This window comes from Amblyraja radiata, chromosome 1 (assembly GCF_010909765.2).
Source record: "Amblyraja radiata isolate CabotCenter1 chromosome 1, sAmbRad1.1.pri, whole genome shotgun sequence".
In the NCBI taxonomy this organism is placed as follows: Eukaryota; Metazoa; Chordata; class Chondrichthyes; order Rajiformes; family Rajidae; genus Amblyraja; species Amblyraja radiata.
The window spans coordinates 188,968,576-188,993,368 of record NC_045956.1 but is presented as its reverse complement, the minus strand read 5'-3'; the positions used below and the strand labels follow the sequence as shown (position 1 = coordinate 188,993,368).

At 46.0% G+C, this 24,793-nt stretch overlaps 1 protein-coding gene across 1 annotated transcript in view; it reads left to right on the top strand.

Annotated features, from left to right (window-relative positions):
• Window positions 1-6,216: 6,216 nt before the first annotated feature.
• The window catches only part of LOC116988819 (interferon-induced very large GTPase 1-like), a 33,093-nt gene continuing 14,516 nt past the window's right edge, over window positions 6,217-24,793 (top strand). The window contains exon 1 of the mRNA XM_033045803.1: window positions 6,217-6,345. The gene's annotated coding sequence lies outside the window, so the exon portion shown is untranslated. The remainder of the gene's footprint in view (window positions 6,346-24,793) is intronic.

The following is a 24,793-nucleotide window of genomic DNA, read 5'->3' as shown; positions in this document are numbered from 1 at the left end:
CAGCCATGATTATATTGAATGGCGGTGCAGGCTCGAAGGGCAGAATGGCCTACTCCTGCACCTATTTTCTATGTTTACTATGGCTCTGCCCAACGTCGGTCTCACCGGTCGAGTCCCATCTCTAGGATTGTAGCCACTGACGTGTCCGCCGCTCGGACTGGAAGCGTCGTCTCCCCCGACGGCTCCCAAGAGGGCGTACCTGTTTTCATTAGGCACAGCCACCTGGGTCTCCTGCACTCCACGTTTACTCCCCTTTCTCTGTCACCCAGCTTCATACTTCCTGTATCCTTGGCGTGACGACTTCACTATAGGTCTTGTCCAGGAAACCCGTTTTCCCGGATGGCTCTGAGGTCATCCAGCTGCTTTTCCAGTGCCCCAACATGGTCCTTCAGGAGCTAAACCTGGATGCACTTGCCACAGTTGTAACAACCAGAGGCTCCATCTGTATCCGTCCTCCCACATCCTGCAAGCATCACACTGTCTCATCTTACCTGTCGTTAAAGGTCCTGCTCATGATTCACCATGTAAGGCATGGAAGGATACAGATCTAATGCAGGCAAATGGATTAGTGCATATGGGTAAAGATGTATGGACATGGTGGGCCAAAGGGCCTGCTTAGAGTCATACAGCACGGTAACAGGCCCTTCAACCTAATATGTCCATACCGACCAAGATACCGACCATCTAAGCTAGTCCCATTTTCTCACGTTTGGCCCATATTCCTCTAAACCTTTCCTATTCATGTGCTCAATTTTACTGAGAGCTTCAATGTTTTCAGTTTCACCTGGCCCTAACCACACCCTTTGCTTTACACAGAAACCACGTGACTGTTAGAATCATTCAATTCAATTCAATTCAATTCAACTTTAATGTCATTGCACAAATACTGAGTATGGGTACAACGAAATGCAGTTTTGCGTCAGTCCGTAGTAGTGCAATATAGAAATTAAAAAAAAAGAGGATACAGAATAATAAAAAATACAGAATAATTAAACAATGGGGACGGAGGGATCGGAGGAATCTATCGGCGGGACTACGAGTTCAGCAATGCGACGGTATGATAGTAGAAGCTGTTCCTCATCCTACTGGTACGAGACCTGAGGCTCCTGTACCGCCTCCCTGATGGGAGGAGGGCAAACAGTCCATGGTTGGGGTGGGAGGGGTCTTTAATGATCTTCCCAGCTCGTTTCAGACACCGTTTTCGGTGGAGGGCATCCATGGCAGGGAGCGGGGCACCGATGATGTGCTGCGCGGTTTTCACCACCCGTTGTAGTGCCTTCCTGTCCGCAACAGTGCAGCTGCTGTACCATACCGTGAAGCAGGCGGTCAGGATGCTCTCGATGGTACACCGGTAGAAGTTGGTCAGGATCTGGGGGGACAGGTGGGCTTTCTTGAGCCTCCTCAGGAAGTAAAGGCGCTGCTGTGCCTTTTTGATCAGCTTGGAGGTGTTGAGGGACCAGGACAAATCCTCCGAGATGTGTACCCCGAGGAATTTGTAGCTGGAGACGCGCTCCACCTCAGTCCCGTTTATGTGGTTGGGGGTATGTCTGCCCCCTCTGACCTTCCTGAAGTCGACAATAAGTTCCTTCGTCTTCTTGGAGTTGAGGACGAGGTTATTATTGGCACACCAGGTTGTCAGGTGCTGGACCTCCTCTCTGTAGGCTGACTCATCGTTGTCACTGATCAGTCCTACCACCGTGGTGTCGTCAGCAAACTTAATGATGGCATTGGATCCGTACTTAGGGATGCAGTCGTGGGTGAAGAGGGAGTAGAGGAGAGGGCTGAGCACACAGCCCTGTGGCACGCCGGTGTTCAGTGTTATAGTGGTGGAGGTGAGGTTGTTGACCCTAACAGACTGTGGTCTGTTGGTGAGGAAATCCAGTGTCCAGTTGCAGAGGGAGGTGGAGATGCCAAGCCCGCTGAGTTTGGTGATCAAGCTGGCGGGGATGACAGTGTTGAAAGCGGAGCTGAAATCAATGAACAGCAACCTGATGTAGGAGTTGTTGTTGTCCAGGTGGGTCAGGGCAGAGTGTAGGGCCGCCGATATGGCGTCCTCTGTAGACCTGTTGGCCCGGTAGGCAAACTGATGGGGGTCCAGTGTGGGGGGGAGGCTGGCTTTGAGGTGAGCCAAGAGAGCCATAGAGCTAAACAGCATCAAAACAAGCCCTTTGGCCAACTATTCCATGCTGACCAAGTTACTGAGTTAGTAACTTGGTCCCTGTCCCTCCAAACCTTTCCTATCTATTTACCTGTCCAAATATTTTTAAACATTGTCATTTTACCTGTCAGAGAAGCTAGTAAAGACAGGTAACATAACAATGTTTAAAGATATTTAGGCAGGTACATTGATAGGAAAGTTTGGAGAGACATGGACCAGGCACGGGCTTCTGGAACAAACTCAGTTTGCAACTTGGTCCGCACGGATGATTTGGGCTGAAGGGCCTGTTGCAATGCTGTATAGATATTTAAACATTGAAAAGCTGCATGAAAATGTTACCCCTTCAAATCTTCCCCCTCTTAACTTAAACCCTGTGCCCTCTATTTTTAAACTCCCCAATACCGGGGAAAAGGCGATGACCATCCACCTTATCTTTGCCTCTTATGGTAACTCAAATATCACTGTACATAATTGGTGCATGTGACAATAAACACAAACTTGAACTTGAACTTTTATTAAGATCTGTAAAGTCACCCTTCAACCTCCAATTATCATGAAAATAGAAAATCGACAATAGACAATTGGTGCAGGAGTAGGCCATTCGAGCCAGCACCGCCATTGACTATGATCATGGCTGATCATCCACAATCAGTATCCCGTTCCTGCCGTCTCCTCATATCCCCTGACTCTGCTATCTTTAAGAGCTCTACCTAACTCTCTCTTGAAAACATCCAAAGAATTGGCCTCCACTGCCTTCTGAGGCAGAGAATTCCACAGATTCACAATCTGGGTAAATAGGTTTTTCCTTATAGAAACATAGAAACATAGAACATAGAAATTAGGTGCAGGAGTAGGCCATTCGGCCCTTCGAGCCTGCACCGCCATTCAATATGATCATGGCTGATCATCCAACTCAGTATCCCGTACCTGCCTTCTCTCCATACCCTCTGATCCCCTTAGCCACAAGGGCCACATCTAACTCCCTCTTAAATATAGCCAATGAACTGGCCTCGACTACCCTCTGTGGCAGGGAGTTCCAGAGATTCACCACTCTCTGTGTGAAAAAAGTTCTTCTCATCTCGGTTTTAAAGGATTTCCCCCTTATCCTTAAGCTGTGACCCCTTGTCCTGGACTTCCCCAACATCGGGAGCAATCTTCCTGCATCTAGCCTGTCCAACCCCTTAAGAATTTTGTAAGTTTCTATAAGATCCCCTCTCAATCTCCTAAATTCTAGAGAGTATAAACCAAGTCTATCCAGTCTTTCTTCATAAGACAGTCCTGACATCCCAGGAATCAGTCTGGTGAACCTTCTCTGCACTTCCTCTATGGCAATAATGTCCTTCCTCAGATTTGGAGACCAAAACTGTACGCAATATCTCCAATCCCTTAATAATCTTATAATTTATTTCAATAAGATCCCCTCTAAATTCCAGTGTATACAAGCCCAGTTGCTCCAGCTTCTACTGGAGCATACCAGGCAGAAGGCAATTCTGGTTTTCTGAATTCTGGAAGGCAATGAACCGGATTTGATAAGGGAACTCGAGGTAAAGGAGCTATTAGGAGGTGGTGACCATAATATGATGTTTTAATCTACAATTTGAGAGGGAGAAGGGAAAATCGGAAGTGTCAGTATTACAATTGAACAAAGGGGACTATGGTGCCATGCGGGAGGAGCTGGCCAAAGTTGAATGGAAAGATTCCCGAGCAGGGATGACAGTGGAACAACAATGTCAGATATTTCTGGGAATAATACAGAAGGTGCAGGAGCAGTTCATTCCAAAGAGGAAGAAAGTAAGGGGCGACCGTAGCTGACAAAGGAAGTCAAGGACAATATAAAAATAAAAGAGAAGTATAACAAGAATATAAAAGAGGATAGTAAAAGCTTCTTTAGTTATGTGAAGAGGAATATATTAGTTAAGACCAAAGTTGGACTCTTGAAGATTGAAACGGGTTAATTTATTATGGGGAACAAGAAAATGGCAGACGAGTTGAACAGGTACTTTGGATCCGTCTTCACTAAGGAACACACAGACAATTTTCCTGATGTACTAGTGGCCAGAGGATCTAGGGTGACGAAGGAACTGAAGGAAATGGTATTAGGTAGACTGATGGGACTGAAGGCTGATAAATCCCCAAGGCTGATGGTCTGCATCCCATGGTACTTAAGGAAGTGGATCTAGAAATCGTGGACGCATTGGTGATTATTTTCCAATGTTCTATTGAATCAGGATCAGTTCCTGTGGATTCGAGGGTAGCCAATGTTATCCGATTTTTTAAGAAAGGCGGGAGAGAGAAAACAGGGAATTATGGACCAGTTAGCCTGACATCGGTGGTGGGGAAGATGCTGGAGTCAATTATAAAGATGAAATAGCGGAACATTTGGATAGCAGTAACAAGATCGGTCCGAGTCAGCATGGATTTACGAAGGGGAAATCATGCTTGACTAATCTTCTGGAATTCTTTGAGGATGTAACTAGGAAAATGGACAAGAAAGAGCCAGTGGATGTAGTGTACCTGGACTTTCAGAAAGCATTCAATAAGGTCGTACATAGGAGATTAGTGGGGGTAGGGTACTGACATGGATGGAAAATTGGTTGGCACTCAGGAAACAAAGAGTAGGGATTAACGTGTCCCTTTCAGAATGGCAGGCAGTGACTAGTGGGGTACCGTAAGGGACCGCAGCTATTTACAATATACATCAATGATTTAGATGAAGGGATTTAAAGTACCATTAGCAAATTTGCAGATGACACAAAGCTGGGTGGCAGTGTGAACTGTTAGAAGGATGCTTTGAGGATGCAGGGTGACTTGGACAGGTTGGGTGAGTGGGCGGATGCATGCAGATGCAGTTTAATGTGGATAAATGTGAGGTTATCCACTTTCGTGGCAAAGGGGAAGTACAAAGAAATCTGGGGGTCCTTGTTCATCACTCACTGAAAGTAAGCATGCAGTTGCAGCAGGCAGTGAAGAAAGCAAATGGCATGTTGGCCTTCATAACAAGAGGAGTTGAGTATAGGAGCAAAGAGTTCCTTCTGCATTTGTATAGGGCCCTAGTGAGACCACACCTGGAGTATTGTGTGCAGTTTTGATCTCCAAATTTGAGGAAGGATATTCTTGCTATTTAGGAAGTGCAGCATAGGTTCACAAGGTTAATAACCGGGATGGTGGGACTGTCATATGTTGATAGAATGGAGCGGATGGGCTTGTATACTCTGGAATTTAGAAGGAAGAGAGGGGATATTATTGAAACATAAGATTATTAAGGGATTGGACACACAGTTGTGAATCTGTGGAATTCTTTGCCTCAGGGCAGTGGAGGCCATTTCTCTGGATGCTTTCAAGTGGGAGTTAGATAGAGATAGAGCTCTCCGAGATAGCGGAGTCCAGGGATATGGTGACAAGGCAGGAACGGGTACCGAATGTGGATGATCAGCCATGATCACAGTGAATAGCAGTGCTGGCTCAAAGGGGCGAATTGCCTACTCTTGCACCTATTGTCCATTGTCTAACATATGACAGTCCCGCCATCCCGGAAATTAACCTCGTGAACCTACGCTGCACTCCCGTAACAGTAAGAATGTCCTCCCTCAAATTTGGACACCAAAACTGCACACAATACTCCAGGTGTGGTCTCCCCAGGACCCTGTACAACTACAGAAGGACCTCTTTGCTCCTGTACTTGTTATGAAGGCCAACTTATTATGAAGGACCTCTTTGCTCCTGTACTTGTTATGAAGGGATTGGTTTTCTTCACTGCCTGCTGTACATGCTTACTTTCAGTGACTGATGAGCAAGGACACCTAGATCTCATTGTACATCCCCATCAATAATCCCCATCCGCTACTTACGCAAATCAAACCCGTCAGAGACAGTCACATGATTTCTGTGAAAAGCCAATGGTGTGGTTGTGGTGAAACTGAAACTGAAAGCACTGAAGCTGTCAGTAATACCAGGCACACTCTGAGCAGAAGTCACACTGACAATCTGAAGCAGCCAGTCCCCTGTGCGGGACACTGAAGGAAGGAGCTGGTAATCAGTAACTGTGCGTTTTGCTGTCTATTGGTCTGTGTTACACTTATTCAGCGCTATCTCTGGTGTTCAGTTCACTCACCTTCCAATGTTATTTCTGGCAGAGCATGAGCGGTGAGATCGTGTGATCGGAGCCACAGACACAACTCTCGTGAGAGGTAAGGCCAAGCGAAGGGACAGAGACCGGCAGCAGCTGTGGGATTGCCACGACGGAGGTATAGAAGGAGGGCCAGGTAGAGTGGGAGTGGCCGTGTTGGGATGGATTGTGAATTCAAACTGATGCTGTTGACGTTTAAACCCAAACTGAAACTTACTGAGATACGGCCACTAATAGCAAAGTGCTCAACAACTGACACTTAACCCATTTATCTGACCATTCCATAGGACTATGCCCAGCATGGCCCCATCCATAGGTGGACTATCTATCTTCTGGCACAAAAAACATTCTTGGATATGCTTTAAAAACATTACCCTCTGTAATTCTATCTCACGAAGATGATCCCACTTAATACTGGGGAAATTCAAATCCTCTATTATTCCAATACAATTTATCTCTGCAATTTTCCTTGACATTTGCTCCTCTCTCTTCTGCTAACTGTTGGGAATCTACTCACCTCCTTTTTTAACCTTTACCCATATTGTTGCATTTGAAGTGCCTGCTAAATCATCCTCCCTCATTAGTGCAATGATGATGTCCTTCACAAATCATGCAATGCTCTCTCCTCTTACACTGCCCTTGTCATGCCTGGAACTTCTATACCTTTTAACATTGAGTTGCTGGTCTTTCAACTATGTCTCAGTGATTGCAAAAATACCATATACCCGCATGCTGATCAGCGTTAAGTTAATCTGCTTTACTGGTCAGAATCTTTACAACAAAATAGATGTAATTTGACCTTCTCATCCTACCATGTACAACATCATGAACATCTCTGTTCTAGCTAATGACTGACCTGGTGTTTCTACAATTGACTGAAACTTACCCTCAATCACACATCTAGTCTAAGTCCCAGTTCCCCCGACCAAATTACTTTCAAACCTTCCCAAAGTAGGAGTAAAACTGCCAGCAAAGGATATTTGTCCTTGCCCCATTCAGGTGCAAACTGACCTGCTTGTATAGGCTGCACCCACTCCAGAAATGTCTATGTCCCAACATCCAGCCATCCCTCCTACACCATCCCTTTGGCCACATATTCATCTGGCCTATCTTTGTATTCCTATATTCAGGAGCATGTGACACCAGAAACAATGCAGAGATTACAATCTTGAAGGTCCTGCTCATGATTCTGCTATGTAATGCATGGAAGGATACAAATCTAATGCAGGCAAATGGATTAATGTATATGGGCAAAGATGTATGGACATGGTGGGCCAAAGGGCCTGATTAGTGTCATACAGCACGGTAACAGACCCTTTAGGCTAGTCTGAAGAAGGGTCTCGACCCAAAACATCACCCATTAACTTCTCTCCAGAGATTCCGCCAGTCCGGCTGAGTTACTCCAGGTTTTTGTGTCTACCTTCAGCCCAATAAAGTAACAAGTAATATGAATGAAGGGATGCCAGTGGATGTAGTGTATCTAGACTTTCAGAAAGCCTTTGATAAGGTCCCACACGGGAGACTGGTGACTAAAATTAGAGCACATGGTATTGGGGGTAGGGTGTTGACATGGATAGAAATTGGTTGGCAGACAGGAAGGAAAGATTAGGAGTGGACGGGCCCATTTCAGAATGGCAGGCAGTGGCGAGTGGAGTGCCGCAAGGCTCGGTGTTGGGGCCGCAACTGTTTACCATATATATTAATGATTTGGAAGAGGGAATTATGAGCAACACTAGCAAGTTTGCGGATGACATAAAGCTGGGTGGCAGTGTAAACTGTGAAGAGAATGTTAGGAGGTTGCAAGGTGACCTGGATAGGTTGAGTGAGTGGGCAGATGCATGGCAGATGCAGTATAATATAGATAAATGTGAGGTTATCCACTTTGGCGGCAAAAATAAGGGGGCAGATTATTATCTCAATGGCGTTAGGTTTGGTAAGGGGGAGGTGCAGTGAGACCTGGGCGTCCTTGTACACCGGTCACTGAAAGTTGGCGTGCAGGTACAGCAGGCAGTGAAGAAAGCTAATGGAATGTTGGCCTTCATAACAAGAGGATTTCAGTATAGGAGTAAAGAGGTTCTTCTGCAGTTGTATAGGGCTCTGGTGAGACCACATCTGGATTATTGTGTCCAGTTTTGGTCTTCGAATTTGAGGAAGGACATCCTTGTGATTGAGGCAGTGCAGCGTAGGTTCACGAGATTGATCCCTGGGATGGCGGGACTATCATATGAGGAAAGATTGAAAAGACTAGGCTTGATTTCTCTAGAGTTTATAAGGATGAGGGGGATCTTATAAAATTATAAAAGGACTGGTCAAGCTAGATGCAGGAAAACTGTTCCCAATGTTGGGCGAGTCCAGAACCAGGGGGCTACAGTCTTTGAATAATGGGGAAGCCATTTATGACTGAGGTGAGAGAAAACTTTTCCACCCAGAGAGTTGTGAATTTGTGGAATTCCCTGCCACAGAGGGCAATGGAGGCCAAGTCATTGGATGGATTTAAGAGAGAGTTCGATAGAGCTCTAGGGGCTAGTGGAATCCAGGGATATGGGGAGAAGGCAGGTACGGGTTATTGATTGGGGACGATCAGCCATGATCACAATGAATGTCGGTGCTGGCTCGAAGGGCCGAATGGCTTCCTGCAACTATTTTCAATGTCATATATGTCTATATCGACCAAGATACTGATTATAGTAGCGAGTCCCATTTTCTCACGTTTGGCCCATATCCCTATTAACCTTTTCTATCCATGTACCTGTCCAAATGTCTTTTAAATATTGTTATAGTACTTGCCCTAACTACCCCCTCTGGCAACACATTCCATGTTCTCACTAGCCCCTGAATGAAAAGTTGTCCATCAGGCTCCTATTAAATCTTTCCCCTATCACCTTAAACCAAATAACTCTGGTTCTTGATTCCTTTACCCTGGGTAAAGACTCAGTGCATTCACACTATCCCCTCATGATTATATTTACCTCTATAAGATCACACCTCAGCCTCCTGCACTGCAAGGAATAGCGCCTTTTCTGTGCACCACCACTCTGTGTAACTGACAATTTCATCCTGTAGCCATTGATCACTTATTTACATGTCATTAGTAGTGACGTGTATTACAACCACTGACTGGTTATCCTCGCTGATGAGAATGTACTGCAACCGCTTTGAGATATTCATGTACCTGTCACCAGGAGGACAACACAGAATTCAAGGGTCTTGTTCACCCAACTGCTCCCTTTACAATTGAGCCCTTATTTACTGCAGCTCTGCTGATCTTTGTCCTCGCTCATTGTGCAGCTGAGCTAGTCTCAGTGCCACAAACATGCCCGTTTCTTCCCATCCTAAAGAGGCTGCTCCGAAACGTATCCAATATGGTCTACCTGTTTAACAGAGGGACGACCACAGGGGTCTCCTGCACCATCCGCCTGTGCCCACTGATCCCTGGTGGGCACCCACTGCATTTCTACCCATTGTTTACAGGGTGACCAGCTCACTGTACATGCCATCCACAATGTCCTCAGCACCATGGATGATCCTCAGTGAGACCATCTTCAGCTCCAGATTGAGGATGATCAGCCATGATCACATTGAATGGCAGTGCTGGTTCGAAGTGCCGAATGCCCTACTCCTGCACCTATTGTCTATTGTATATTGTCAGATGTACAGTACATTAGTCAGGAGCTGAAGCAGGAGACACAAATCACATATCTTATTGATTTTTTTGAAGATGTGACCAAAAAGATCGATGAGGGCAGAGCTGTAGACGTTGTGTACATGGATTTCAGTAAGGCATTCGACAAGATCTTGATCAATTGACCAGGTGGGCAGAGGAATGGTTGATGGAATTTAATATAGAGAAATGAGAGATGTTGCATTTTGGGATGTCGAACAAGGGCAGGACCTACACAGTAAATGGTAGGTCTCTGGGAGGTGTTGTAGAGCAGAGGGATCTAGAAGTGCAGGTGGAGGTTCCTTGAAGGTTGAGTCACAGGTAGATAAGGTGGTCAAATAGACTTTTGGCACATTGGCCTTCATCAAAGTATTGAGTATAGAAGTTAGGAGGTCATGTTGCAGTCGTATTAGACGTTGCTGAGATGGAAAAGATTGAATAGGAATTTGAGGGATAGCGTTTTTACACAAATGGTGTTAAATGCAGGGAAGAAGCTTCCAGAGGAGATAACTATCCCAACATTTCAGAGGCAGGGACTATCCCTACATTTAAGAAAGAGTTAGACAGGTACATGGATAGGACAGGTTTGGAGGGATATGGGCCAAATGCTGGCAGTTGGGACTAGTGTAGCTGGGACATGTTGGCCGGTGTGGGCAAGTTGGGTCGAAGGGCCTGTTTACACGCAGTATCACTCGATGACCCTCGTGTGAACAGGTCATAAGGGCATAAATGATAGGACCAGAATCAGACCATTCGGCCCATCAAGTCTACTCAGGCATTCAATCATGGCTAATCTAACTCTCCTTCCCAACCCAATTCTGCTGCCTTTGACACCCATACTAATCAACAAACTATCTAACTCTGTCAGAAAAATATCCATTGACTTGGCCTCTACAGCCTTCTGTGGCAAAGAATTCCACAGATTCACCGTCCTCTGACTAAAGAAATTCCTCCTCATCTCCTTCCTAAAGGAACATCCTTTAATTCTGAGGCTATGACCTCTAGTCCTAGAATCTAAATGTACATCCTTTTATTCTGGGGCTATGGCCTCTGGTCCTAGATTCTCCCACCTGTGGAAACATCCTCTCCATATCCACTCTGTCCAAGCCTTTCACTATTCTGTATGTCCTCATTCTTCTAACCTCCAGCGAGTACAGGCCCATTGCTGGCAAACGCTCATCATAGGTTAACCTACCCATTCCTGGGATCATTCTTGTAAACCTGCTCTGGACCCTCTCCAGAGCTAGCACATCCTTCCTCAGATATGGTGCCCAAATTTGCTGAAAATGCTCCAAATGTGGCCTGACCAGTGCTTTATAGAACCTCGGCAGTACATCCCTGTTTTTGTATTCTAATGCGTTTGTCTTCTTTACTACTAATTCCACTTGCAAATTAACATTTTGGGAATCCTGCACCAGCGCTCCCAAGTCCCTTTATACCTCCGATTTCTGGATTCTCACCCCTTTTAGAAAATAGACTACGCCTTTAATCCTACTACTAAAATGCACGACTCCACACTTTGCTACACTATATTCCATCTGCCACTTCTCTACCCACTCTCCCAACCTGTCCAAGTCCTTCGGCAGGGTCCCTGCTTTCTCTACACTACCTGCCCCTCCACCTATCTTCATATCATCTGCAAACTTGGCCACAATTCTACTCATCGAAATCATTAATATAAAACGCGAAGAGTAACGTCCCCAACACCGAGCCCTGTGGAACGTTGGCCCAACTTGCTCACACTGGCCAACAATGCCCCAGTTACACTAGTCCCACCTGCCTGCGCTTGGTCCATATTCCTCAAAACTTGTCCGATCCATGTACCCGTCTAATCCATGTACCCGTCCTAAACGATGGGATAGTCCCAGCCTTAACTACCTCCTCTGGCAGCTTGTTCCATACACCCACCACCCTTTGTATGAAAATGTTACCCTTCAGATTCCTATTAAATCTTATCCCCTTCACCTTGAATCTATGTCCTCTGGTTCTCGATTGCCCTACTCTGGGCAAGAGACTGTGCGCATCTATCCGATCTATTCCTCTCATGATTTTATGCACCTTTATAAGTTCACCCCTCATCCTCCTGCACTCCAAGGAATAGAGATCCAGCCTACTCAACCTCTCCCTGTAGCTCACACCTCCTAGATCCCTCTGCTCTACAACACTCCCAAAGGCCTACCTGTGCAGGTCCTACCCTTGTTAGACGTCCCAAAATACAACACCTTTCCTAACCTGTCTAAGACGTTCTGCAGAGTTATTGCTTCCTCTACACTGCCTGCCCCTTCACCTATCTTAGCATCATCTGCAAACTTGGCCACAAAGCCTTCAATTCCCTTATCCTAATCATTAATATACAACGTGAAGAGAAGCGGCCCCAGCACTGACCCTTGCGGAACTCGACTAGTCACTGGCAGCCAACCTGAAAAAGCACCTTTTATTGCAACTCTTTGCGCTCTGCCATCCAGCCAACCTGTTAGCCATGCTAGTATCTTCCATTTAATATCGTGGGCTCTTGCCTTCCCAAGCAGCCTGACGTGTGTCACCTTATTGGCCTTCTGAAAATCTAGGTAAACAACATCTACAGCCTCCCCTCTGTCTGTCCTGCTATTAGCTTCCTCAAAGAACTCCAGCAGATTTGTCAGGCAAGACCTTCCCTTCACAAAACCATGCTGACTTCGGCCTATTTTATCGTGAACTTCTAACTTCTAGCCCCATCCTTTATAATCTATATTATTATAAAACTCTGATCTTGGACGTTTACGTATTTGTTTGTTTGCTTGTGTGTTTGATTGTGTCTATTTCAGTGATTCACATCTCCTCGAAAATCCAACGCACTAACGGTGAAAATACATATTCCGGTAGAGATTTACCTCATGATCTCAAAAATCGCGTAATCTGAAAATTTGATTCATTATTTCCCGACTTATTTCTTCAAATTGTTCACAAATCTGAGATCTTTTTAAAATCTAATGAGCAGGATGATGTCACAATGCCTCTGCTCAGAGTGCAGCCTGCTGGGCACTGTTTTTGCACGCGCTGCGAGTTACGTTAACCCCCCCACCCCCCACCCCCGGTTGTACAAAAGATGCAGAAAGAACGAGCAAGTGGGCTCTGTTCTGCAAATCCCAAGGGCTTCCAAAGGTTGACGCATGCTAGCGGCTCGGCTCAGCTTTCCCGGGAACTCCCGAGAGCTGCCGAGAGCTTGGGTTGACGCACGACACATACTAGTGCCTCGTCTCGGGTTTCCCGAGAGCATCCGAGCGCTTCCGAGGTCGACGGACGACACATGCTAGCGCCTCGGCTCGGCTATCCCAACAACTCCCGAGAGCTGCCGTGAGCTTTGTTCTAAAGTTGGGCCCTGTATTAGAGCTCTCTCTCTCTCTCTCTCTCTCTCCCCGGGCTCTCTCCGCGTTTCGCTGCCCGCTCGCTCGCCCGGCTCCCCTCCTCCTCTCCCCACTACCGATATCAGGCTAACTGGTCTATAATTCCCTGCTTTCTCTCCCCCTCTTTTCTTAAAAAGTGGGATAACATTAGTTACCCTCCGATCCACAGGAACTGATTCGGAATCTATAGAACATTTAAAAATGAACACCAATGCGTTCACGATCTCTAGAGCAATCTCCTTGAGTACCCTGGGATGCAGATCATCAGGCCCTGGGGATGTTTCAGCCTTCAGTCCCGTCAGTCTACCCAACACCATTTCCTGACTAACGTGAATTTCCATCAGTTCCTCTGTCACCCCAGATCCTCTGTCCCCTAGTACATCCGGGAGATTGTTTGTGTCTTCCTTAGTGAAGACAGAACCAAAGTACCTGTTCAACTCGTCTGCCATTCCCTTGTTCCCCATAATAAATTCACCTGATTCTGTCTTCAAGAGACCCACATTTGTCTTAATTAATCTTTTCCTTTTCACATTCCTAAAGAAGCTTTTACTATCCTCCTTTTACTATCCTCCTTGGCTAGCTTACCTTCGTACTTCATCTTTTCTCCCCTTATTGCCTTTTTAGTTACCTTCTGTTGATCTTTAAAAGTTTAAGTTCACATTTATTGTCACATGCACCAATTGGTACAGTGAAATTTGAGTTACAATACAGCCATACAAATAAAAAGAACACAATATATGATAGTGTTTAACATAAACACCCACCACATCGGAATCAACATTTCCCACTGTGACAGAAGGCAATAAAGTTCAGTTATCTTCCTCCTTTGTTCACCCGTGGTCAGGGCCTTTGAACCCTTCGCAGTCGCCGCTACTGACGACTCGATGTACAGGCCCTCTGGCCGGGATGATCGAAACTCCGGCGTCGGAACGGATCGGAACACACTCTGTGGCTTTGAGATTCCGAATCAGCCGCTTCCTACCGGATACCGCGGCTTCCGAAGTCCACAGGCCGAGCTGGACGGAGCTCCAACCCTGGCGATCCCCGGCAAAAGATCCCAGGCCTCCGCAATGTGAAAGTCAGCACCGCCCGCAGACCACAGCTCCATGGTGTTAAAGTCAGCAGGCCCAACACTCCGGAGCTCCAACACCCGCTCATCAATGATAATTCAGTGCTGCGCCTGTTGCTGAAGCTCTGGCCGGTCTCCGGTAGGAAAGGCCGCACCAATCCAGTTGGTAGGCTGCGAAGGGGGGAGGGGGGGGCGAAGATGCGACTCGGAGAAAAGACGCATCTCCGTCCCGCTAAGTGACTGAGAAACGGTTACCGCCTATTCCCCCCAACCACCCTCCCACATAAGACATACTAAGAAACATTTAAAACATGCATTTAGACACACTAAAAATAACAAAAAGGGTGAAAGGCTAACAGCTGCTGGCGAGGCAGCCACCCCAGTGGCACCATCCGATTGAACTGTTACCCAATCCTCTGACTTCCCTCTCATCTTTGTTATGTTATACATCTTCTGTTATGTTATACATCTTTTTATACTGTCCTTGACTTCCCTTGTCAGCCATGGTCGCCTCTTACTCCATTTTGAATCATTCTTCCTCTTTGGAATGAAATGATCCTGCATCTTCTGGATTATTCCCAGAAATACCTGCCATTGCTGTTCCACCGTCATCCCTGCTAGGGTCACTTTCTAGTCATCTTTGGCCAGCTCCTCCCTCATACCTCCATAATTCCCTTTGTTCAACTGCAATACTGACACTTCTGATTTTATCATCTCCTTCAAATTGTAGATTCAAACTTAGAATATTATGGTCACTAACTCCTAATGGCTCCTTTACTTCGAGTTCCCTTCTCAAATCCGATTCATTGGACAACAGTAAATCCAGAATAGTGTTCTCCCTGGCAGGCTCCAGTACAAGCTGTTCTAAGAATCCATTTTGGAGGGACTGTACAAACTCCTTTTCTTGCGGTCCAGTTATGAATCTGATTTTACCAGTCTACCTGCCTCTTCAAATCTCCCCAAACCACCGTAGCATTACCTTTGTTGCATGCCAGTTTTAACCCCTGATATCCTGACAACAATAGCATCTCCTGTTTTACTTTGTTGTAAATTGGTGATTCTTTTTTAGACAATTTCAAATATTATCTCCTGGGGATTCCAGTCGCTGGTTTTTCAGCAACCTGCTACAACAAGGCAGTCATAGAAACATATAAAATAGGTGCAGGAGTAGGCCATTCGGCCCTTCGAGCCTGCACCGCCATTCAATATGATCATGGCTGATCATCCAACTCAGTATCCCATCCCTGCCTTCTCTCCATACCCCCTGATCCCATTAGCCACAACTAACTCCTTCTTAAATATAGCCAATGAACTGGCCTCAACTACCTTCTGTGGCAGAGAGTTCCAGAGATTCACCACTCGCTGTGTGAAAAATGTTTTTCTCATCTCGGTCTTAAAGGATTTCCCCTTTATCCTTAAACTGTGACCCCTTGTCCTGGACTTCCCCAACATCGGGAACAATCTTCCTGCATCTAGCCTGTCCAACCCCTTAAGAATTTTGTAAGTTTCTATAAGATCCCCCCTCAATCTTCTAAATTCTAGCGAGTACAAGCCAAGTCTATCCAGTCTTTCTTCATATGAAAGTCCTGACATCCCAGGAATCAGTCTGACGAACCTTCTCTGTACTCTCTCTATGGCAAAAATGTCTTTCCTCAGATTTGGAGACCAAAACTGTACGTAATATTCCAAGTGTGGTCTCACCAACACCCTGTACAACTGCAGTAGAACCTCCCTGCTCCTATACTCAAATCCTTTTGCTATGAATGCTAACATACCATTCGCTTTCTTCACTGCCTGCTGCACCTGCATGCCTACTTTCAATGACAGGTGTACCATGACACCCAGGTCTCGTTGCATCTCCCCTTTTCCTAATCGGCCACCATTTAGGTAATAGTCTGCTTTCCTGTTTTTACCACCAAAGTGGATAACCTCTGCCATACAATTTCCCACTCACCCAGCCTATCCAAATCATCTTGCAGCTTCCTAGCATCCTCCTCACAGCTAACACTGCCCCCCAGCTTAGTGTCATCCGCAAACTTGGAGATGTTGCATTCAATTCCCTCGTCCAAATCATTAATATAGTAAATAGAATAGAATGCAATTTATTGTCATTCAAACCTAGGTTTGAACGAAATATCATTTCTACAGTTTTTTACATTACAAAGCAATCCAAGACCCACACTTAACACAGTTTACATAAACATCCATCACAGTGAGTCTCCAACATCTCCTCACTGTGATGGAAGGCAAAGTCTTTATCTCTTCCCTTTGTTCCTTCTCCCGTGGTCCAGCAGTCCAACTGCAGTGTCGAGGCGAACTGGGGCTCCGATGTTAAAGCCCCCGGTGGGCGATGGTAAGTCTTGAGGCCGTTTAAAGCCACGTCGGGCGCTGTTTGGCCCCGGCTCCATGTCCTTAAACCCACGATTCCAGCGGGAGAGGTCGCCGTTGCGGAGCTCAGAAAAGCGGTCTCCCACCAGGGACTTGGAGCTCCCGATGTTCTCGTCCACCGGGTCTGTGGCCGGTGCCTCAGAACTCCAAAAGTCGGAGGTCGCCGCCGGCTCCACGATGTTAGGCCCAACGACATCCGAGACCCGACAGGGAATAGTTGGGTCCCCGCACAGGGAAGAGATTTAAACGGTTTCCCCCACAGCCCCCCCCACCACCCCCCACATATACACAGCTAAAAAAAATAATAAAAACTAACTCAAGTCATACATTTAAAAAGACAAAAATAAAAAAAGACAGACGACTGTAGTCGAGCCGCTGCCGTTAGGTGCCGCCACTGACCGGAATAGCTGGGGTCCCAGCACTGAGCCTTGCGGTACCCCACTAGTCACTGCCTGCCATTGTGAAAAGGACCCGTTTACTCCTACTCTTGAGCAGATCATAAACATAAAAAGTGATGGCATCTGCTGATACCTCCATCCTGTCTAGCCGCAGCATCTGTAATGTCTGCACACGTTGGGCTGATACCAACGCCATAAGCATGACAACCTTCATGGTGAGTTTGGCTAGAGATAGGACTGTGACAGGAGCCCACTGGCGAAGCAGCATTAGAACTTTGCTCACATTCCAGATAACCGAATACCTGGGCTTGGGAGGATTGGAATTAAAAACTCCCTTCATGAATCTAGAGACTAACAGATGTGTCCCCACTGCATGTAATTCTGACACCATGGGTAAATATGAAGACAGAGCACTTCTGGCTGTGTACATAAAAATGTCTAAATGTAATGAGGAGTGGATTAGCGAATGTAACAGTGAAATCGCTAGCGAAATGGAAAACATTGTCGGAGTTTCTGCGTGTGGTTTTGTCGGAACAAGGAATCAAATGCCAAACATCTAATCTGAAAAAATATTTGAAAATCGAATCTGACATACACCCACACACACACACACACACACACACACACACACACACACACACACACACACACACACACACACACACACACACACAGAGCTTTAATATATAGATAGATATGATTAAATACGGCCGAGGTGCTGGAAGACCGGAGGGGGTCAAATGTTGTGCGTCTATTTAAAAAGGCCTGCAGGAAAAGCGTGGGAACTATACACCAGTGAGTGACATCTGTGGTTGGAAAGTTACTCAGATCATTCTGAGGGTTAAGATATACATGTATTTAGATGGTCAAGGGCTGGTTCTGGATAATTGGCATGTACGTGTGTGATTGTGTCTCACAAATAGCTGTCTGGCTCTATCCCCGAGTCAGTCCACGAGAAGCATACATGATAGGTGCAGGAGTAGGCCATTCGGCCCTTTGAGCCAGCACCGCCATTCAATATGATCATGGCTGATCATCCAAAATCAGTACCCCGTTCCTGTTTTTTCCCCATATCCCTTGATTCCTTTAGCCCTAAGAGCTTAATCTAACTCTCTCTTGAAAACATCCAATGCATTGGCCTCCACTGCCTTCTGTGGCAGAGAATTCCACAGATTCACAACTCTGGGGGAAAAGGTTTTTCCTCATCCCAGTCCCAAAAGGCCTACCCATTATCCTTAAACTGTGACCCCTGGTTCTGGACTCCCCAACATCGGGAACATTTTTCATGCATCTACCTTGTCCAATCCTCCAATTTTATATATTTCTATAAGAACCGCTCTTCCTTCTAAATTCCATGGAATATAAGCCCAGTCGACCCATTCTTTCATCATACGTCAGTCCCGCCATCCCGGGAATTAACCTGGTGAACCTATGCTACATCCCTCAATAGCAATAATGTCCTTCCTCAAATTAGGAGACCAACATTGCACACAATACTCCAGGTGCGGTCTCACCAGGGCCCTGTACAACTGCAGTAGGAGCTCCTTGCTCCTAAACTCAAAACTTCTCGCAATGAAGGCCAACATGCCATTAGCTTTCTTCACTGCCTGCTTACTTTCAGTGACTGATGTACAAGCACACGAAGGTCTCGTTGCACCTCCCCTTCTCCTCATCTGACCATTCAGATAATAATCTGCCTTCCTGTTCTTGCCACCAAAGTGGATAAACTCACATTTATCCACATGTCGGCTAGCTCTTCCTGGCTCCCATGTGATCTAACCTTCCAGACCAGCCCACATGCAGAGGACATACTTTCAAGGTGAAGGGGAAAAGATTTAATAGGAATCTGAGGGACAACTTTTTCACACAAAGGGTAGTGGGTGTATGGAACAAGCTGCCAGAGGAGGTAGTTGAGGTAGGGACTATCCCAACGTTTAGGAAACAGGTACATGGATAGGACAAGTTTGGAGGGATATGGACTAAGTGCAGGTAAGTGGGACTAGTGCAGCTGGGACAATGTTGGCCAGTGTGGTCGAGTTGGGCCAAAGGTCTGTTTCCACACTGTATCACTCTGTGACTCTATGACTCTAATCAGTTCCTGTCTATCCAAATGCATATATATAATATCCTTCAGGATTCTTTCAGTGGATTTCACAGTGAATGGCAGAGCTCTGGGGAGTGTTGTAGAGCAGAGGGATCCTGGAGTGCAGGTACACAGTTCCATAACGTGCCATAACAGGGTACTCAAGATGGCTTTCGGCACATTGGCCTTCATCAGGCAACACTGAGTATAGAAGTTGGGTTGTTCTATTACAGTTGTACAAGACATTGGTGAGCCCACATTAGGAGTATTGTGTTCAGTTTTGGTCACCCTGTTGTAGAGAGATGGAAAGCTGGAAAGTGCAGAAAAGATATACGAGGATGTTGCCAGGACTCGAGAGCCTGAGCTAGAGGGAGAGGCTGAGCAGTCTAGGACTTTATTCCTTGGAGCACAGGGGGATGAGGGATAATCATAGAGAGGTGTGTAAGATCATGAGGGAAAGATTTAATAGAAACATCTGGGGCAACGATTTCACACACAAGGTGGTGAGTGTATGGAATGAGCTGCCTGAAGAGGTAGTTGAGGCAGGTACTGTTACAACATTTAAGACATTTCGACAGGTACATGGATAGGTAATGTTTATAAGGATATGGGCCAAATGCACGCTGGGGGGACCAGTGTAGATGGGACAACTTGGTTGGCATGGCCAAGTTGGGCCGAAGAGCCTGTTTCTGTGCTGTATGACACTGACTTTCCAGTTAATTGTCCACCACAGATGTCTATAGTTCCCATGTTTCTCCTCACACTTCATTTTAAATAGAGGCACAACATTAGCCACCCTCCAGTCTCCTCACCTCACCCCTGTCTAATGATGATTCATTCGAATGTCTCAGCCAGAGCTCATGCAATCTCTTCACTAGCCTACAATATCCTCAAATATACCTGATATCCACAAATACTGTGCTAGGTAGAGGCTGGATAAGCTGGGCCTGTCTATCCTGGAGTGCAGGAGGCTGAGGGGTGGCATAGATAAGGTAAAAATCCAGCCTTTTTGACCAGGATAGGGGATTCTAAAACTAGAGGGCACAGGTCCAAGGTGAGTGGGTAAAGATTTGAAAAGGGATCCGAGGGGCATTATTTCCACACAGGGTGGTGCGCTGAGAGAATGGAGCAGCTGGGCTTGTACACTCAAGTTTAGAAGGATGAGAGGAAATCTCATTGAAACATATAAGATTGTTAAGGGCTTGGACACGCTAGAGGCAGGAAACATGTTCCCAATGTTGGGGGAGTCCAGAACCAGGGGCCACAGTTTGAGAATAAGGAGTAAGCCATTTAGAACGGAGACGAGGAAACACTTTTTCTCACAGACAGCGGTGAGTCTGTGGAATTCTCTGCCTCAGAGGTCGGTGGAGGCAGGTTCACTGGATGCTTTCAAGAGAGAGCTAGATAGGGCTCTTAAAAATAGCAGAGTCAGGGGATATGGGGAGAAGGCAGGAACGGGGTACTGATTGCGGATGATCAGCCATGATCACATTGAATGGCGGTGCTGGCTCGAAGGGCCGAATGGCCTACTCCTGCACCTATTGTCTATTTCTTGGCTGCTAGGGGGAAAAGTGGAGGCTGGTGCAATTACATCATTTCAAAGATACTGAGACAGGTCCATGGATAGGAAAGATTTGGAGGGATATTAGCAAGGAGCAGGCAAGAGGGACTCGCTTGGTTGGCCAAATGGGGGAATTCACCCAAATGGCCTGTTTCTGTGTCATACAGCTCTATGAACCTATGACTTCAAATGGCCAATGCATCCAGTCAGGAGCTGAAGCGGGTTATCCCTCCTGCACACATGGCCAACAGGAAACTGGAAATTTCCAATTCCCCACATATTGAGGACCATTGGACACCTTGGACCCTTTGTCACTCACTTTAATTTAGAGTGCTGATTACACTAACCACCTTCTTCCTCTCAATTCCACTTGTTACAATTTACCACCCCTACCTTTTCTCTTACATCAGTGAATGATGGTAGGAAGCAGAGATAGAACAATAGTAAGATTAAACGAGAACTTACCAGTTTGAAGTTTGATCTTTATTTTATGAGGAGTAACGTTGAGGGAATACGTGAAGAACCCCGCCAGGACACATGCGTGTCATTCTTCAAAGCAGCGGTGTGAAATCACAGATAACTGTAATGACTAAACATAGTAAGATTAGAGAAGAGATACCAGTTCAGGATATGATCAAGGGTGGGAGCGGAGGGCACGTATTCCCTCAACATTACTCCTCATAAAATAAAGATCAAACTTCAAACTGGTAAGTTCTCGTTTAATCTTACTATTTTACTTCGGAGTCACGTGAGTGACTACGTGAAGATTTTAAAGCTCTGTGATTTCATGCCGTGGAAACGAGTCCATGCATCACATCTGCATTGATTATGGGGAGAATAGAGTTAACATCATTAGACATCAATACGATATTGAAACCCAACGATAAAAATATTAACACCAATTATTGCCCCTATTTATGGGGTAAATTATATTACAGAACTTAAAGTTGTTTCTGCAAATGTTCCAGGTTCAATGACTAGTTTGTTATAAAGTCGTTGGAAAGTTTCCTCCGTTGACCATCCTGCTGTCTTGAGGATTTGGTCCATAGGAACGTCCAACTTCATAGCTGCCGATGTAGCTGCAGCCCTGGTGGAGTGAGATTTAAAATGCTAGTGTCTACTCCAGCCTTTATTAGGACCTGTTTTAGCCATCTAGAGATGAACTGTCACTGTTTTGAGTGGCTGTTTGTAGCTGATTAAAGTGACATTTCTTTCCCTCTGATGATCTTAGTATACTCCATATATAATAGTAAGTGTGTTACAATACAGAGACGACCATCTGTAGGGTAGGCCCTGAATTCTATTTTTAGGCCTGCTGACCCCTGTCTGTTCTGTTTGACTATTACATTGATGTGAAAAGTTAAATTTCCAGATGAAATAATCACGTTGTTCAACCTTTGTTTCTGTAGTGACTGGACCCTTTGTGCCGTGACCAAGGCCATTAGCATGACTGTTTTCATAGTCAGTTTCTGTAGGGACAGAGCTGTAGCTGGAGACCAGTTTCTTAACATGGTCAGTACAATGCTCACATTCCATATTTGGGAGTACCTGGTTCTTGGGGGATTGATATTAAAATGCCCCTCATGAGTTTGGTTTCCAGGGTGTGTCCCAACAGAATGCCGCTCTGTTCCTTGCGACAGGTATGTTGACCGAGCACTTCTGGCGCAGTTGATGGCACTATGACTGAGCCTCTCATCGTAATGGAGACTTGCCAGGAATTCCAGAACAGACGGCATGTTCATAGATCTGTGGGTGATGTTTATTGTTGTGACAGTACTTCCCATTTCTTGATGACACCAAGTACTGATATTTTGGTCGACTGTCTGTGGCCCGCTGAAATAATTCCACATTCGGTCCGTCAGTCCCAGGTGTAGAAGAGGTGCTTTCAACTATAAATTAATAGGTTTATATATAATTGTGACATGGGTAACTCCCCTTGTAGCGGGAAGAACCAGTAAGTTAGGTCTATGATGGATGGTGATGCATGGTTCTAAAACCATGTCGATATCACCAGGACCCATGGTTGAGTAGGCCAATCAGGTACTATCAAAATACGAGACGCGGAGTCTATTGTTTCTTCCTAAATACCCGACTGATGAGGCAGAAGGAGGGAATGCATAAATGATCCCCCAAAGCAGTGAAGATGCATCTGAACCACTGCCCCAGGTTCTGGTTCCCAAGAACATAATTCGATTACTGGTAAGAGCATGGATGTGAATAGGTCATTATCTGGTGTTCCATACCGTGCTGTTCCAGCAATACATTTTTTATCCAGCATCCATACTGTGTTTCTAGACTTAGCGTGACCTGTTGTCTGCCACTAAATTCAGTTTACCTGGTAAGTTGTTAGCTGATATCCAAATATCTATCTGGATACACTATTGCCAAATAGTGTTGGCCAGATAGTCACATGATGTCGATATGTTTCCACCCATTTGGTTGACATATGCTACCACGGTGGTGTAGTCAATTTGTAGTCTAACATACTGGTGATATAACCCAGAACAATATGACTTAAAGCCATGGCAAGCACTCACTTCCCCAGGTATTTATGCCCAGCGTTTGTAATGATGCCTCCTGTGCATTCCATCTCCCCCACAGCTGGAGATGGAATTAGTAGCATCCCAATCCAAGTGCCCATCAGTATGTGGTTCCATAGACGGGTAGCTGTTAATGTTTGGATTGGAACAATGCCTAATGTTATGTTTCCACCATTTTAGTACCATAGTGGCCTCTGTTGGTAGCTTCATTGGTCTGTCAGAATGACCCCCCATAAATTTTTGAGTGACGCATGATTGCGCTCAGTAATTTGATAATGTAAAGGTCCGATTTATGTGGCTGGAACACAGCCACTAATGCCAATTATTCTACTACCAGTCTGATGGATGGTTTAGTTTCCTGCAAGCCTCCATTAAGGCTGTACCCTTTCTTATGGCAAAGTCACTGACATGTGAACTGTGTTAAGGGTGAATCGCAAATGATCTATTGTGTTAAATACATCTGTGGGCACCTCCAATGAGTACTGTATAGCAAGCATATATTAATACGATGCTTGCCATGTGGTACCCCTGGATCAATACCTTTGCAGTAACAAAGGTTCCCATCTAGTAATGAATATAAAGTACGAAAGTATTCAAATTAGTCAAATCTATGATGATGTGGACACGAATTCCTGTGATTCGTGTTGGATGTCCTCCATCACTCCTATTTTATTTGGGCACTGTAGTTCAGTATGCGCTTTTGATTTTTTCTTTCCCTGTAAGCATGAACATTCAGTTCGGTACATGCTGAACTGGAGGATTATGTTTTGATAATTCTATGGTATACCCCTATACTTCTGAAATATAAGTGTTGGTAGTAATTCCAACCGGCTCTAATGCTCTCGGGCACTGACCGTCGTGGCTGCTTGAAGATGGTCCCTCCTGCAGCCGCTCCAACCGGCTCTAATGCTCTCGGGCACTGGCCGTCGCGGCTGCTTGAAGATGGTCCCATCCTGCAGCCGCTCCAACCGGCTCCAATGCTCACGGGCACTGGCCGCTCGCGGCTGCTTTGTTCCCCGCTCCCAGCCGCTCCAACCGGCTCCCGTGCGCACGGGCACTGGCCGCTCGCGGCTATTCAGAGTCGGACTCCTCGGAGTCAACGACTCTGTTAGTTTATGCTTACCTCTCCCGACCGGCCGGGGCCGGCGCGGGAGCGAAGTCGGGAGCGAAGTCGGGCACAGCTGTTCCCATTACGGGAGATTAGCGTGCCTTTGGCTGCTGCTGCTGGCTGCCCGCAACTCCGCGGTTCTCCCCCGCCAGTTTTTCCGCAGCCTTCATGGATCCGGTCCATGTCTCCACCTAAAAGGTAAGTGGAAGGAACGCAGAGTCTTCTTACCTGCTGTTCCCGACTTTCAAATTCTGGAACGCAGAGTCTCCTTACCTGCTGTTCCCGGCTTTCAAATTTTGCCGCTAAGGGAACGTCGTT